General features: G+C 41.2%; 1 long non-coding RNA gene across 13 annotated transcripts in view; it reads right to left on the reverse strand.

The window, feature by feature from the left end:
• Positions 1 to 14555, reverse strand: part of LOC146543710 (uncharacterized) — an 82878-nt gene that overhangs the window by 40914 nt on the left and 27409 nt on the right. For 9 of the 13 annotated variants that reach the window (XR_014885259.1, XR_014885250.1, XR_014885254.1 and 6 more), the window contains exons 8-15: positions 13904 to 14412; positions 11624 to 11762; positions 9149 to 9248; positions 6407 to 6597; positions 3854 to 3969; positions 2770 to 2913; positions 879 to 1051; positions 182 to 236 (exon numbers count right to left, since the gene is read on the reverse strand). This is a non-coding gene — a long non-coding RNA (uncharacterized LOC146543710). Of the gene's footprint in view, positions 1 to 181; positions 237 to 878; positions 1052 to 2769; positions 2914 to 3853; positions 3970 to 6406; positions 6598 to 9148; positions 9249 to 11623; positions 11763 to 11911; positions 13205 to 13903; positions 14413 to 14555 lie in introns of those variants that run through there. The other 4 variants (XR_014885256.1, XR_014885261.1, XR_014885260.1 and 1 more) reach the window with 4 other exon arrangements.

Raw genomic sequence — 14555 nt, forward strand, 5'->3', positions numbered from 1 at the left:
TTAGTATTCCTGTTTTGTAATATTCTCACTAGTTTCCCTACAGTAGGGTTTATATTAAAATGGCACACCACCTATGCTGTCATTAATTTAGATTTGTCTATCACTGTGCATGCTTGCTGCTTTGCCCTAGGTATTATAATAACTATAGCCTGCTTGTCATTTCCTGCTAACATTGCCTCACCTGTAAAACTGCAGCAGCTCTATTTCAGCTTCCCCAGTTTCTGCCATCACCTTACCTATCACAGCGGAATAAAAGAACATTTCTCAGGTGCATTCATAGATATTTTCATCGCATTTCAAATGCATTCAGACACTTTCTGCACATTTGCACTAAAGCAAATGGAATAATTCCACACATCTCTCCATGTATGGAATATTTCCTGCCCTGTTTAAATCATGGCCAATCTGTATTTATGCAGTGTTGGAAGGCAATGTTTCCAAAAACATGCAGAGCTATTTAGAGATGACATATGCATAATATCAGACACATATGCGTGGCTATGTCTGTGATCATACATGGTTTAGTTTTGTTTGTTTTTGTAAAACATTTCTAAAGAACTTCAATAGGAAACAGTTTAAAATACAAATTTCTTTTAAAAAAGCCAGGACAGGGAATTTGGATAGGGACTTATTTTGAAGTAGCAAAAGCAGCATGTCATTAACATGAGACCTTAATTACATATAGTATCTGTCATGGCACCACTCTAACTGGGCAGGAGCAGTCACATTGGCAAGACTGCCAAAGAACACAGCGATACAAGCAGACCAGCTGTAGGGCATGAGGTCTGCACGTTTTGGGGCTGCCCAGCTTTGCTCACCTGCTAGTTTGAAACATGCAAACAAAACAACATTCTGAGATATTTCTTGTTGCTACGAACCTGCAAGAGCAATTTCACTTGCACAGAAGTATCTGCTCCTAATAAACACATGAGTCCATAGCAAGGCTCTGAGAGGGGCTCACATCCTGGATCCAAGCAGAGCGCCATACAGCAGTTATGGTCCCAGTTCCTACCCAGTCTCCTTGTCTCCGCTGTAGCACTTGCTATCTGAGCTAGGAGAGGATGCAAAAAGGGAATATATTAACCCATGGGGGGTGGTGAACAAGCAATGGAAACAAAAAAAAGACCATGTGTTAACCTATGTGCATATACTGATGGTTCCAGATTTAGCCATATGTACTAAATTAGACCATTAAACATTGCAAAACAAATAGCACATTGAAATGCTATCACAGCCCTGTAATTTATACTCTGTTACATAGGGTAGAGTAAGTTTCTCATAGTAAATAGTATCTCATTGGATGACTAGTCTCTAACAGTATATCTTTACATAATTAAAATGGACTTGGTTTAGAAAAATGAAAAGGCTAGAATGTAAGGCACAGCTGCAAATAATATTAAATGGCATTATCAATAACAGAGATCCCAGGGTTTGCATATTAATTGTAAGAAGGTGCTAATTTGAGTGTTTTAAGCTTGCATTCACAAGCTTGTTTACATGCTTTGTTCCACCTGGACCTGTTTGGAGGTTTGTCAAAAACCTAACAAGCAGAAAAAGATTGCATTTGAAAATACACATACATGTTTAATTAAGCCAGGGCCACCGAACATTCCTCAATATATTTAGCTGTTGAGATTTAAGCACCACCAGAGCATCAGGCATTATCACCTTTTGAAGTACTGCAGAATCTTTAATATTTAAAGCACAAAGCAGACTTTAATATAAAATTCTAGCAGACCACAGAAGATTAAAGACGCATTATAAATGTGACAGTTTGTAAATGGAACACCAGTATTAAAGGGAACCCCCCTGATATTTTACAGCATATTTTTCAGGTGTATACTAAATTATAAATACAATTAAATAGCAGTAATTATTCTCTGGGAGGGGATGGCAATTTAACTATTCTAGAAAATAGTGATTAACTATAATGTAGGAAAGTGGTAATGTGTGTTTTACCACATTGTTCTTGCAGCCAAACTTCACACAGAAGTAGAGTCTTCAGTCAATTTAAAACCACCCTAGGGCCCTACATCCATGGGCACAATGTTTTTTCTTCCACAAGGCAGGGAACAAGGAGGGTTGCCTACTTGGTCTCCAAACCTCTTGGTTTTTCCTTCAACCTACAGCTGTTCTCCATTACTGTAGATGCCTGCTGCTATGAGGTGCAAGGGAAGGAGGGCAGCAGGGAAGCTGCAAAAGTGGTACATCCTGAAGAGTTTTAATCCTGAATTAAGATGGACCAACACTGGCTCTTCGTGGTCATACAAGGAATTTTGAAAGGCAGGGACCTAACCTTATGGCACACAAAGTTAATTTTGCAAGCCTCTGTCTCCAAATCAACAGGACTAATATTTAATATGTTGCACTGGTCCTCATAGGACCAAAATTGCCCCATTTCTTTTACTCAGCTTGGTTCTCCCAGAGGGAAAAGTACCCAAGGGGATGAAGGCAACCACTGAGAGAAAGAATATCCAAGGACAAGATGGGAGCCAGCTCTCTCATTACTGACTCTATGGGGTGTTGAGAGAGGCCCCAAGCAGTCAGACCCACGCCCTCCTGCAGCACAGGCTTCTGGCAGCGCAGGGCTCAGGCTGCAGGAAGGATGGCTGCGTGGGAACGTGTCTCAGGCTGAGACTGGAAGGGCATATTTGTGTCCTTGTCCTTCTTGTCCACAGATGGATGTGGGCGCAGGATTACTGAGAGGGGTGCTTCCAAAAGCCCTGGCTCCTGGATGACTATTCTCAGATGAGAGCATCTCTTACTCACCCTTTTCATGCTGGGGATTCTGCCATCTCCAGGCTGCAGTGTTGAGGCAAGGCTCACATCCAAATGTCATTTAAATTCCATTGGCAAAATAAGTAGTTCTGATGGCAGCAGTGGCAGCTATAAGTGCCATATTCTGTACAGAATCTGAGGAGAAAAAATTTAAAACAGGATATTAAAAGCACAGAAATCAAACAATTTAGCATGAATATTCTGGTCTTTGGTGCTGGGCCATACAACACCAAGGTCTCAGTGCTTGCATAGCTGAAGCTGCTCTTGTAATTCCCTAGTGTCAGACATACTGCTACATTAACGGCTTTCCTAATATGCACTCCAGTAGAAAAGCTTAGCATATTATTTTCACTTTTAGTATTAATACATATATGTAGCTAACATTACTCAACAGAGTGCTTTAAGACAGAATTTAAAAAAAAAATATAGAGAGATCTTAGTTATATAATTTATTGCAGAAGTAAAAAATTATACACAGTCTCCTAACAGAAAGAGATTAGAACGGATAAATAATGAAAAGATCACAATAGCTGTATTTCTCAGGGTCTAGTTTATACTGTTAACCTAAGTACTGTATGCTAGTCATGATTAGGCACATGGCTCATATAAAAAATGTGGTGCATCTGCTCTTCATAAGAGCAATATCCACGCCATGCTTTTTCCCAGACTTTGCAGGTGCTGGATCATGCACTTTCCATGTGTTGGCAGTGGCACATCAAATGTTGCCCTGTCTACTTGAGGTTCTTTTCACTGAAGGATGCTCAAGGCATGTAGAAAAGGAGATAATGTGACAGAGAGATGAGGCAGTTCTTAAGGTGATGTTTCAGTTGTTAGTGGCACAATTTCTTGCTTTTACTAAATGACTCCTTTTCCTAGGCGTCATACACTGTAACAACACCTCCCTTTCACTATGGGTTAAAGGTCCTCTGGAAACAAGGATGGATCTAGCTGTTTTCTGAAGGTGTTCTAGAATTCCAAAAAAAAAAAAAAAAAAAAAAAAAAGAAAAACTCATTGGGACTAAATCCAAGATTTCATAAATTCAGAAAAAAATCCACCACAGGGCAAAAACCCTACCGTATACCAGCCAGCAGCTCTGCAGGCACACCATCCATCAGGGATGCTGAGGATCCTAGTTGAAGTCTCTTTGTTGGCAAGTCTGGGGTCTTTCACCTCAGCCCAGGAACTGTAACCTGGGGAAAATGCACAGCAGTGGCATTATTCAAACTTGCTACATTCATTCAAAAGAAATCTGGCTTCAGAAAACAAGTATTTCCTAAGGAAAATCTGTTCAGCTGAAAACACATAAACTTCTCCTTATGTCCAGCCTTGCCTCCTGATTATTCACTGTGCTGGGGCTGAGTGGTGGAGAGCAGCACTGCGCCTTTCAGCCGGGGCAAGGCCTTGGCTGTGCCAGCCAAGGGCAATCTTCCTCAGTCTCAACAGTGCAAAACACCCCTGCATTCCCAGAGCAATTTTGCCAATTTGAGCTGGCTGACCCAGCACAACCATCCTGTTCTGCCCCCTCATTAGATCACACAGGTATGGCAACTGCTGAACCAAACCAGCACCAATGAAGATTCAGTTGGGTATGCTAATGGAGAAAAGGTTTCCCCCAGTGAACATTTCAGTCCTTAGTGATTGAGACTCTGATCTTAATTTGCTTGTTAAACCAGAATTTCAGTGGCTAGATAGTGTTCTGTAATCTCCAGTGCAAGGGCCTGAATCTGTTGATATCATAAGTGTCATCAACATTCAGCAGCATGGCAGCTGTCACCAGGCAGTTCAGAAAGGCTTATTTAATTGATACTTTCCATTTCAAATACAATTTGCAGTTGGTATGTGGTGAGAAATGCATCTCACCATGCAAATTTTTATGATGCTGGAGCACAAGAAAAAGGGTGCTGCTTTTCTTTTGTGAAAAAGCTTGAAATGTATTTTAGGAAGCAGAATATTCAACTCTTTTTGTGAAAGTTGCATTCACTTAGATCAACTAAATCACATTAAATCCCAGATTATTTATTTCTGTATATAAGGCAGTACATGTGCAAAACACAGAAATAGCATGTAATGTTTGGAAACAGAAAAAGAGGCTTCATAAAGAATTTAAAATCACGCAATGCAAGGGAGCCTGAGACAGGAATCTAATTCAAGTTAGAGGGCTCCAAAATTATCCAAGCCTTTCTACAGAGGTTTTTTGTTAAAATAACACAAATCTCAGAAGAATAGCCAATCTTGCTCTATCACCACTGAAGGTCAAGAGATTTTAGCAAATACAACTCACAGCATTTTTTCCATATAGTTTAATTAATAGAACCTAAGGGTATGCAAAACTATTTGACCATTTGATCTGACATCTTCTGGATCACAGACCACTACATCTTACCCAGCTGCCCTATACCTAATCGTGTTCAGCTAAGCACTAACACTTCTTTTCTTTCCTGTAAGAGACCTTTTCTCTGAACTGCACCTTTATGTTTCTAAGGACTATGCCTGCCTGCAGGGGCAAGTGCCATGTTGCAAGACAGAGCTTTGAAGAGAAACACACAGACACATCCATACACTGCATGGCTGTGTAGATGTGACTTTATCTCAGTTTGCTCCTCCTTTTAGTCTTCAATAAAGAAAATGCCTCCTAGATTTTAAAACATGGCTAATTTCTATGCAAGAGGGGCCATTACAGCTAGAGATTAATTATTTTACTGCAGCCGTAGCCCTGCCTCAGCCTTCCAGCCCTGGCCACAGTTAGGTCCTAAGCCAAGAGCAGCCTCTCCAGACTCTCCCCTAAAAACTCACGGTAAAAAGCTGGTGCTGACAAAACACGAGTTTCTTTTACACACAGACTCTTGTGTCACTCGTAGTAGTCTCCAAATGCTACCCCAGCTGCAGACAAAATTTTTTCCCCAGTGTTTCCTGTCATTGCTTTATCTATTGCAGAAGTTAAGTATAGGAATGGTGTATCTCTTCATCTTTTCCCTTGCCGCCATCAGTCTGACCAGGACCAGATGGTCCTGTGCACTTGGCAAGCAGCACAAGAACTCACCCTTGGGAATGTCAGTTAGGACCTCAGCTCTTGAGCCTGGCTGTGAACCCACCCATTGCTTTAAACCTTCCTTTTTCAGGAGCAGATTTAAACCAAGATCTTAGATTTGAAACTCCTTTGTCTTCTTTTCACATCTCCTTCGGACAACTTCATCCAGCCTTTCCCATTCTTGGTTTATCAGGCTGTGCGGTGGCTGAAGTCCTTTTTAATTCAAACATTGCTGAACGCTCTTCTAGAGACACGACAGAGTGCTCCCAGCCCCATCCCCCTCCACATATCTTGGGTGAGCACATACTTAGATCCCCCAAGCACAGTGATAATTTCTCCTTACCAGCAGAGCCAGTCATTATTTATTATATCACTCTCTCACTTCTTCAGTTTCTCCTAGTGGGAACATTGCAGTGGCTGCTGGCTAGAAAATTAGCCAAGGGAACTTCTTCTGTTGGTCTCTTTCCTCATTATACTAGTAAAAAAAATTTAACTGTGACATTCTCGCTCTCTCTGTATATATATATCAACACAGGTTGGAAGCACACTGTAGGGGCTAATAGTGAGTAATTTAACTGTGGCTCTCTCACACGTTTTACCCTCATTCTTTCTCCAGAGTAGCAGCAGAAGAACAGTATGTTCATGTATTGTTGCTTCACATTATAAGCAGAGCTTGCAAGTTTATGTTGAATCTCACTCTTTCCACTAGGTTGTTTTTTTTCATGTGGATGTGATGTAATTTCTTCCAGTATCAAGGGGCTGCCATAAATTACAGAGATATTCAGGCAATCTGTAAAGAAAAGTTTGGCATTTTTTTCCTCCCTTATGAAATGGCTTTAAAAAAAACAAACAACAACAACAACAACAAAAACAGCAGAGGAAACTCTCACTGGAAAAAAGTTCTGTTTATGCACACACAATGTCAGCAATGTTAAAATCCATTATATTCATCAGCATCTAGAGAGGTCGTTCTCTTAAATTTGGAATAGACATGTCTATAGGCTATCTCCATCAGTGGAGATATCACTGAGGATAGAACTGATGTTGGTAGCTGTTAGGACAAGAGACATGTGAAGTACATTACAGAGAACATTTTTCCTGTCCCACTGTACAGCTCAGGCCAGGAACCTGATCTGGTTTCATTTTAAGAAAACAAGTGCGAGAAGATTCTGTGCTCAGTACTTCAAAAGAGCTGCTGGCATGACCAGATGACTGTTTTCATGTATTGGGATATCTGTGCCGAGTATACAATCCACTCCATGGGTGGAGGAACACCATTACTTGGTCTGATGGAACAATTTTCTGAAATAATGATGTATTTGGGACTGGTCATAACAAATCATACGACTCTCCACAGAATCCTTTCTAGAAATAAATCCAAAGGGGAACTGCAAATGATAGCATCACAAATGCTCAAATTTGTTGAAACTTTGGATTTTTATATTCATGATTTGACCCAAATCCGTCATGTATAAATACACATTCTGCTATGAATATAGGTATAATATAATTTTGTGACTTATAATGAAGTTTATGAAAAGAAAAATCTGCCTAAATATTTTGCAGAAAGAGCAGAAGTTGAGGTTAAGGATGAAAAAGCATGGAAACAAACTCATTTTTCTTTTTGCCTCAACAGGACTTTTGGTGGTGACACCACTGACTACAGCTCTGCAACTCTTCATTTATAGCAGGTGCTTTCTAATTATTTTATTTCTCGCATCAGTCTGCTTGTCTTGATGGGAACTACCACATGCAGGAAGCAGCTACTGTACCCAAAGGATGTGTCTGGTGACTTTGTTTGCCTTGAAGGCACCGGGAGTACCTCCTCTCATTCAGTCCTCTCCCTCCCACTACCCATACCCGCTTCATCTGCTCAGCCAGCTTGTGTGCTGCAGCAGTGTGTAACTAGCTGGATAACTCCATGTACCAAGCAATGCAGATGTCAGATGCTGGCTCTTGCCCAAAGGGAAGGAGGACGAGGACAGTAAACAAAGACCTCAGTGTCCTCCATTTTGGAGCGCCTGCTGTAAGTTTTACTCTCTTCACTTTGAATTATAGTGGCAGTGCTTTGAGCAACTACATCTGAAGTACTCCAGCAACATCACACTCTTGTTCCACCACCACTCTGATGACCACCAACGTAATTCAAAGAGAAAGAGTAAAAACTCACCTCTAGGTATAAAAAAAGAGAGAGAGTTTATTCCCTGCCAGAAGAAACAATACGACCAGAATTATGGCAGTTTCTACCCTGAACTGTAAAACTAATGCTTTCTGTTAGCCAGTGAATAAAACTGTCCTTTTTCAGGAAAACCATCTTTCACACTTATAATATTATCTTTCCACTAGCTGCTGAACACACCAGTTTATTATGTCTAGATTTTTTTCTATCACAGAAAAGATAACAGTGAAAAAATGTAATGTATATTTGGCTGCTTATAGAAAAGGAGGGAAGGAGAAGAATCTTTCTATATTTGCATTGCTAATTAGCAGAAAGCACACAGATAATACAGTGATCAGTACAGTACATATGTTTTGAGAGATGAACAAACATTGCACTATATCTGAATATGCAACTGCACCATTTGCGTAGTTCATGTTGCACCCAGACTTTTCCACAGGGCTCCACAAAAGACACACTGAAAGCCCCCAGTGGTGGGCTGGAGGGAATGTTGAGGGTATGATTTGTTTACCCCGGAAAGGGCAATGCAGGGGCACCACTTGATTTTCAATGTCATTTTGGTGTTTCTTCACCCCCAAACAAATTTACCAGCTGGGCTGATGGATGAAAAGGAATTTAAGAGCCTTGCCCAAGGTCACCCTAAGGAATGAGCAAGTCAAGCCACTTACTCAAGGGCACTGAGTGATTCAGTGGCCCAGCCTACCTCCGTCTTGCTTCAGGTCATCTGTGCCAACCTCTGCCCCCCTCACCACACAGCCTTCCCTATGCAAGCAGCACAGTGTCAAGTTCACAGCAAAGGCAGTGAAGTGCCCTGCACCATCCATCCATCCCCTACATGAGATAAGAATAGTTCCTTAAACCTTTGTTCAAGGCAGATGCTTTCCTGAACTGATTTTTTTTTCCTAAATGTCAGTGTCTATCCACAAGTTACAACTTGATGTACACCCCAGCGTACAAGAAGAACACAAATCTGAGCTCAAACCTGAAGCAAATACTTAAGAAGTTGCCATGGCACAAGATATTATATAGCTTGAAATAAACACTGCCTCATCACAAAGAGGTCATTTCATTAGGAAAATGCAGTAACACTAACTGCATATCAGGCTTGACAGAGGCTTGATTTCTGCCAGTTCACATACAAGGTCTCAAAAATAGGAAATACCTTCTTGCTGCTCTCATCCACGAGTATTCTCTCTTTCAGGGCTGGTCCATGAAATCACCTTTGTGGAGATCTCTTTTCTAACTTCCATAGCTTTTCTTACCTGGATGTAAAAATTTTACATTCAGCAGTATTTTTAGAGAGTTTAACCAACAAACCCAGTGTTTCTGAGCTGAAAGGCTCTCCATTTGCCTGCAAAGTGTGACACAGAGAGTATCTACACCATAATAGAGTACCTACTTACAGTCCTCCATGGTGCTGTCCACAGAGGTTAGATCTCCAAGTTTAGTTCAGCCCATCTGGGACTCCCTTTCCCTGATTAAGCCAGGGGGCAGGCTGTTTACTGTAGGTTAAACCAATGCAAAATCATTCCATGCAGGTGAAGCTCTTTGAGTACATGACACTGGCTTTGGTGCCACTTGGGTTTAGCTTGATCTTCCACTGAGCTGACTCTGTTCTTCTGCTCAGCTGGGTTAACTCGTCAACATGGCATAAGCTACACGCGCATTGAGGAAAGCTCCCCAGCCCTCATCTGGAAACATGTATTTGGAAAGTTGTATCCCTGAGCATCCCTTCTCAATCCTCATCTACTGATTTCAGCCAGGTTAGCTAACACATGATTTACCCATAGGAAGATGATTGTTATCTACTCCTCTTCTTTCTCTAGAGTTTAGCCATTGAGTTGTCCTTAAAACCTGGATTCTGACACTGATTACATTCATGTCAGGTGATTAACATCAGTTTTGTTTTGTTTTTTTAAATGATTAATAGTATAATTTATACACTTAAAATACTTAAAAAAAAAAAAAAAGTAAAGTTATTTTAAATACTGTCAAGTCCCTGTATGAAAAGACAGTTCCAATATTTTCTTCTTTAAATCTGATCTCTAACTTGAATCTGATTCCTGTCACCAAGGCACCCTATCTGCTCAGAACAAGAGAGGACAACCTGACATCTGTAGCCATTTCAAACACAGTCACAAAAAAATCCTTGAATTAATATTAAATAGGTAGCAGCTTTAAGAGCGCGTTTGTTTGTTTTTGTAGAAATCACACCATTCTTTTGAAGAGCCAATAGGGCTTTTATTCACAGCTGCTTTTAAACAATCTGGATATTAGCTTTATGAAAACCTCTGAGTAACTTTCAGCAATATTCTCCAGACAGGTGTTTGCATAATACGCATCTCACAAATACCTTGAGTAGAGAGCTAAGGAGTTTTACCATGTGGTTATTAGCGGCTCCAGTGCTGAAATGCTGTGATGGGCCATACAGACCCTGTGACTGGCTTCCTGGGGCTGAACAGGCCTGCTGCTTTCTTGGTAGTATGAACCAGAACAACGCTCTGATGTTCAGAGATTGTTCAGAGACAATTTTTGTGCTTTGCAGGAGCGAATATGAGAAGAATAGAAAACAAACCAAACCATCCCAGCTCCAGTTTCTCCCTTGGTGTTTCTGTGATTGCAGCCCCCCTCCTTTTGCATGTCTCTTCTAGTCCCCATGAGAACAGTGAGACAGTCATTAGTAATTAGCCCAGGGAGGGAGAGGCTAATTGTACCAATTAGCACTGGAGCACCAGGTGGGGAGACTTAGAGGCCAGTCAAGGAGGGACCAATAAAATGATTGTCAGGGTTAGTGAGACAGCACCATCTGAGGAGGAGGAGGGAAAGATTGGCAAAAAAGGAGGAAAAGACCTGCTGATTGCATTTATTTGTATCTTTTGTTTCTGCTTTGAAACTGTCTTTTCAAAATGCTTAAAGAAAAAGGATGGATCATTCAAATCTGTACTTCAGGTTCTATGCAAGGTCTACTGAGGAACCAGCCTCAACATCTTTCTTCACAGCTTGTGTGATTCAGAGCAGCCTTATTTTCTCCTAATCCCCAACAAAGCCTCTTTAGAGGTCCAGAATAGATTTGTTGTCACCCTTTTAGTGTTCGCCCACATTTTAAGCCCTGTGAAGTCCTTGTGGTGTCTTCTTCATAGCACAACACCTTGCCTGGCTCAGGTTTTCCTCCTCGTAGCTTGAGCTTCTTACATGGAAACAAGTGTAAATCAAGGGCACCTCTTATCCCCCTGTGCCCTGAATTAAAACTGCATTACACTGACACATGCTCAAGTGACAGGATAACATACCTGATCACAGTAGATCACGTTATAACAAGACTTAAACAACATTCATCAACCTCATTTTTTGAAACAACCATTTGTCTCCATGGGTTTTAGCACAGTGCTTAAATCATACTCCAGGACATGTTGAAATGAGGCACATAGCTCCACATTTCAGTAAGGCAAAGCCTAGAAGAGAAGCTCTCCATGAGCTACTCTGCATCTGTAATCTGAATTTTTACTCTCAAAGTGCACCGTAACATATCAACACTGTGTAAACTGCCAAAAGGAATGACAGAGAGATCAAACAATTAAAACAATAAGAGCATGGAGTTGTACAAATTAAAAATACCCACAATGCCATAGCTACTTACAACAACTTCTATGGTGTTGCTTTATCTTCTCACTGAAAGGCAGGACCCATGAATCAGTCTGTCCCCTCCACTGTGTGCAGGAGACCCTGCGGCATCACCAGATCTGAAGAGTGACACTGTCTTATGAATAGGGCATCCCCTGAAAGAGACCAATTGGTCTCATTATTGAGCATTTCTCTATCAGACTGTCACCTGTGCTCAGAGTGACCATTGGATGCATGGGAAACGCTAGCAGGAGGCTCAGGGCTTTGGGCTGGCATGGTGATGAGGCAATGGCAAAATGCTTACACTAGGAAATTTTTGCATGGGACAGGGCTGGCCTTGTCTCCACTTGCCCCAGTGTCCACACAATCCCTCCTCACAGAAACCAAAACCGGTTGCTCAGCCAAAACCTCACTTCCTGGGATGTTATAAACCACCTGAAAACAAGCACAGAACCCCTTGAGGCTCAGGAAAGATCAGCGAACCATAAAGACCAAGTGAGATGGTCCAGGTCCAAATTAGGTACACAGAACACTATATGGTCAGTGCAAAATCCTTCAGCTTTTTTGCTACTCGTAAAAGAAAAAAAAAAAAGAAAAAAAAAGAGGTGCATTTAAACTCTAGCACCTTTCCACAGTTTAATAAGTAAATGGCCTATATTAAATGGCTGGCAACACATGCACTCTCCTTGTTTTCCTTCCTTCTTAAATGTTTCTGGCATGGTGACAGGTAAAGCATAATACAGCTTGGCAATATGGCTTTTACATGGTGAAACAGCTCCTCCGTGCTACGCTAGAATACATATTACTGTGACAAGGGGCTTTATTTTGAATTATCTGCACATACTAAAAGCCAGTGGGAAACTGAAGATGAGTTTAGTGAAAACTACATACAATTTTGTCACCACTGAGCAGAAAATTTTGGATGGAAATCATGGAGTGCAGGGCTTAATCACAGCTCCTTCTGGTTGGCACACGATAGAAGGCAGCCCCAGCCATTAAAAAATCACTTGGGAAAGGGGGATGATTATTCAGCATTAAACATGTGTATGTGGCACTGAATTGTTCAGATCACCTGGGGAAGTAAGTCATCTACTTTTCAACCTGACAGTGCTTTTTGATGAAAACAGTGCAGAGAGCTGGACAGAGCACTTACACAAAGCTGATAGATGAGATGGTTGGAGAGGATTTATCCTGTGGCAGGGGAGCTGGGAAGGACTAAAGCTGTGCTGACTTCTAAGCATGATGATGAGATGAGCAGGCTGTGCAATTATTTCCTAACATATATGTGAGAGCAGAGACCCACACAGGCTGCTCTCTTTGGAGGTAGTCTTCCCCTGAGCCATCCTTGCACCTCACAAAGGCATTTTCACTTGGCAGCTCTCTGAAATTTAGGAGCTGTTCTGCATTTCAAATTTAGGAAATATCTTGTATCTGGAAGGTGCTTTTAAACAAAGGTCTTACTTGCTTTGTGGGCTGAAGATAAAATGCTGAAGACATTCTGACTGCTACACGTTGGTGCTGGCAGATGAAGAAAATGACCAAGAGGAGAACAAAAAGAGAAATTTTTGAGCCAAAGAGTTCTATTTCTCTCTCATATTTTATGGCTAGATAATATTGCTTTCTTTGGCCTAAGAGGGGTTTTACACTGGCCATCACTCTGGTGTTGGATGCTTTTTTTAAATTTAAGAATTGTATTTATCTAAAATGAGAAAACCTCTCATTTTCTCATATTTTCAGATTTTTTTTAATTGACTTGGAAAAATTCATGCTTGGGTCATTTTTACCATCCCACGTCCACTGGAGGCCTCAGACAGCAATTTGACAAGGAGCTCTGAAGACCAAGAGAATGTAAGTGTCAGACTGAGCAGGGCCCAACATAAAAAAAAGAATACCCTGCACAGGTGTATACCACCTCATTAAATGTGAAGACTGGTACCTTAACTGTCTCAGCTATCTCAGCCATTAAGAGATCTCATAGGGAGAAACCATCTTTCTGGTATCCCTAGTCTCAGCATAACCTATAATCTTCATAGAGCAGAGATGCAGGAAGCACTGCCAGAGGGAAAGCTGGGGCAACAAGTGACCACAAGCTTCACAAACGTTGTCTACCATTGACCACACAGCAACCACCCCAGCAAACAGAACAAAGCTGACTAACCAGATGTAAATATTGGTGAATGAGGACAAATAAATAGAAAGCATTACTGTTACATGAACTCCTTGTGAATCACGAGAAATGGGGACACCCCAAAATAAAAGTATCAAAAATGAGGGGCAATGAGGGACTTACAGTTACCTTGCCAGTTCCATCAGCTGCTTCTTATGACCTTTGAGTGAACAAGCAAATCCTCACCAATTGCACTGCAAACTAGTAGCCTTCATCCATACTCCATGTTATAAAGATGAGCTCTGACCATACTTTGAAGACGGGAACCCGATTTTATAGTCTGTCAACAGGCGAATTATTTCTGAGGCACTTGATTAATAATGTAGGACAACAATGATTTTGGAAAATTTTAACATCAGTGCTGTACTTAGCTGAACAGAACAGATGTTGACATCTTTGCTGCTGTTCCTTGGCTGAAGACAGAAGTTTGCAAGGTTAGATGGAAAAGGCAAGAGAGTATGGCCACTCAGGAGTCAGCAGAAAACATGTGCAGCTTCTTCACGTGGGAACTCAATCTGTATCCTGGGAAGTCTTTTAGATTATAATTGCAGCATAATTAAGTACGTGCCAGTGCCATTTCTTAGGAGCTGAGACAAGGAACATGTTCTTGATACTTGTGTGATGATGTCTGAATAGTCCTTGCATGGCAGAGAAAGTAGAGTGTATTAGGGAAGAGCAATAAATACTTTCAACTGCTCTATTGGATTGGATTTTTGAAGGGTCCTCCTGTCTCAGATGCTAATGGAGTGGCTTAATTTTCCTTGAAATGGTCATAATAAAC

This window comes from Meleagris gallopavo, chromosome 10, assembly GCF_905368555.1.
Source record: "Meleagris gallopavo chromosome 10, MGAL_WU_HG_1.1, whole genome shotgun sequence".
Taxonomy (NCBI): domain Eukaryota; kingdom Metazoa; phylum Chordata; class Aves; order Galliformes; family Phasianidae; genus Meleagris; species Meleagris gallopavo.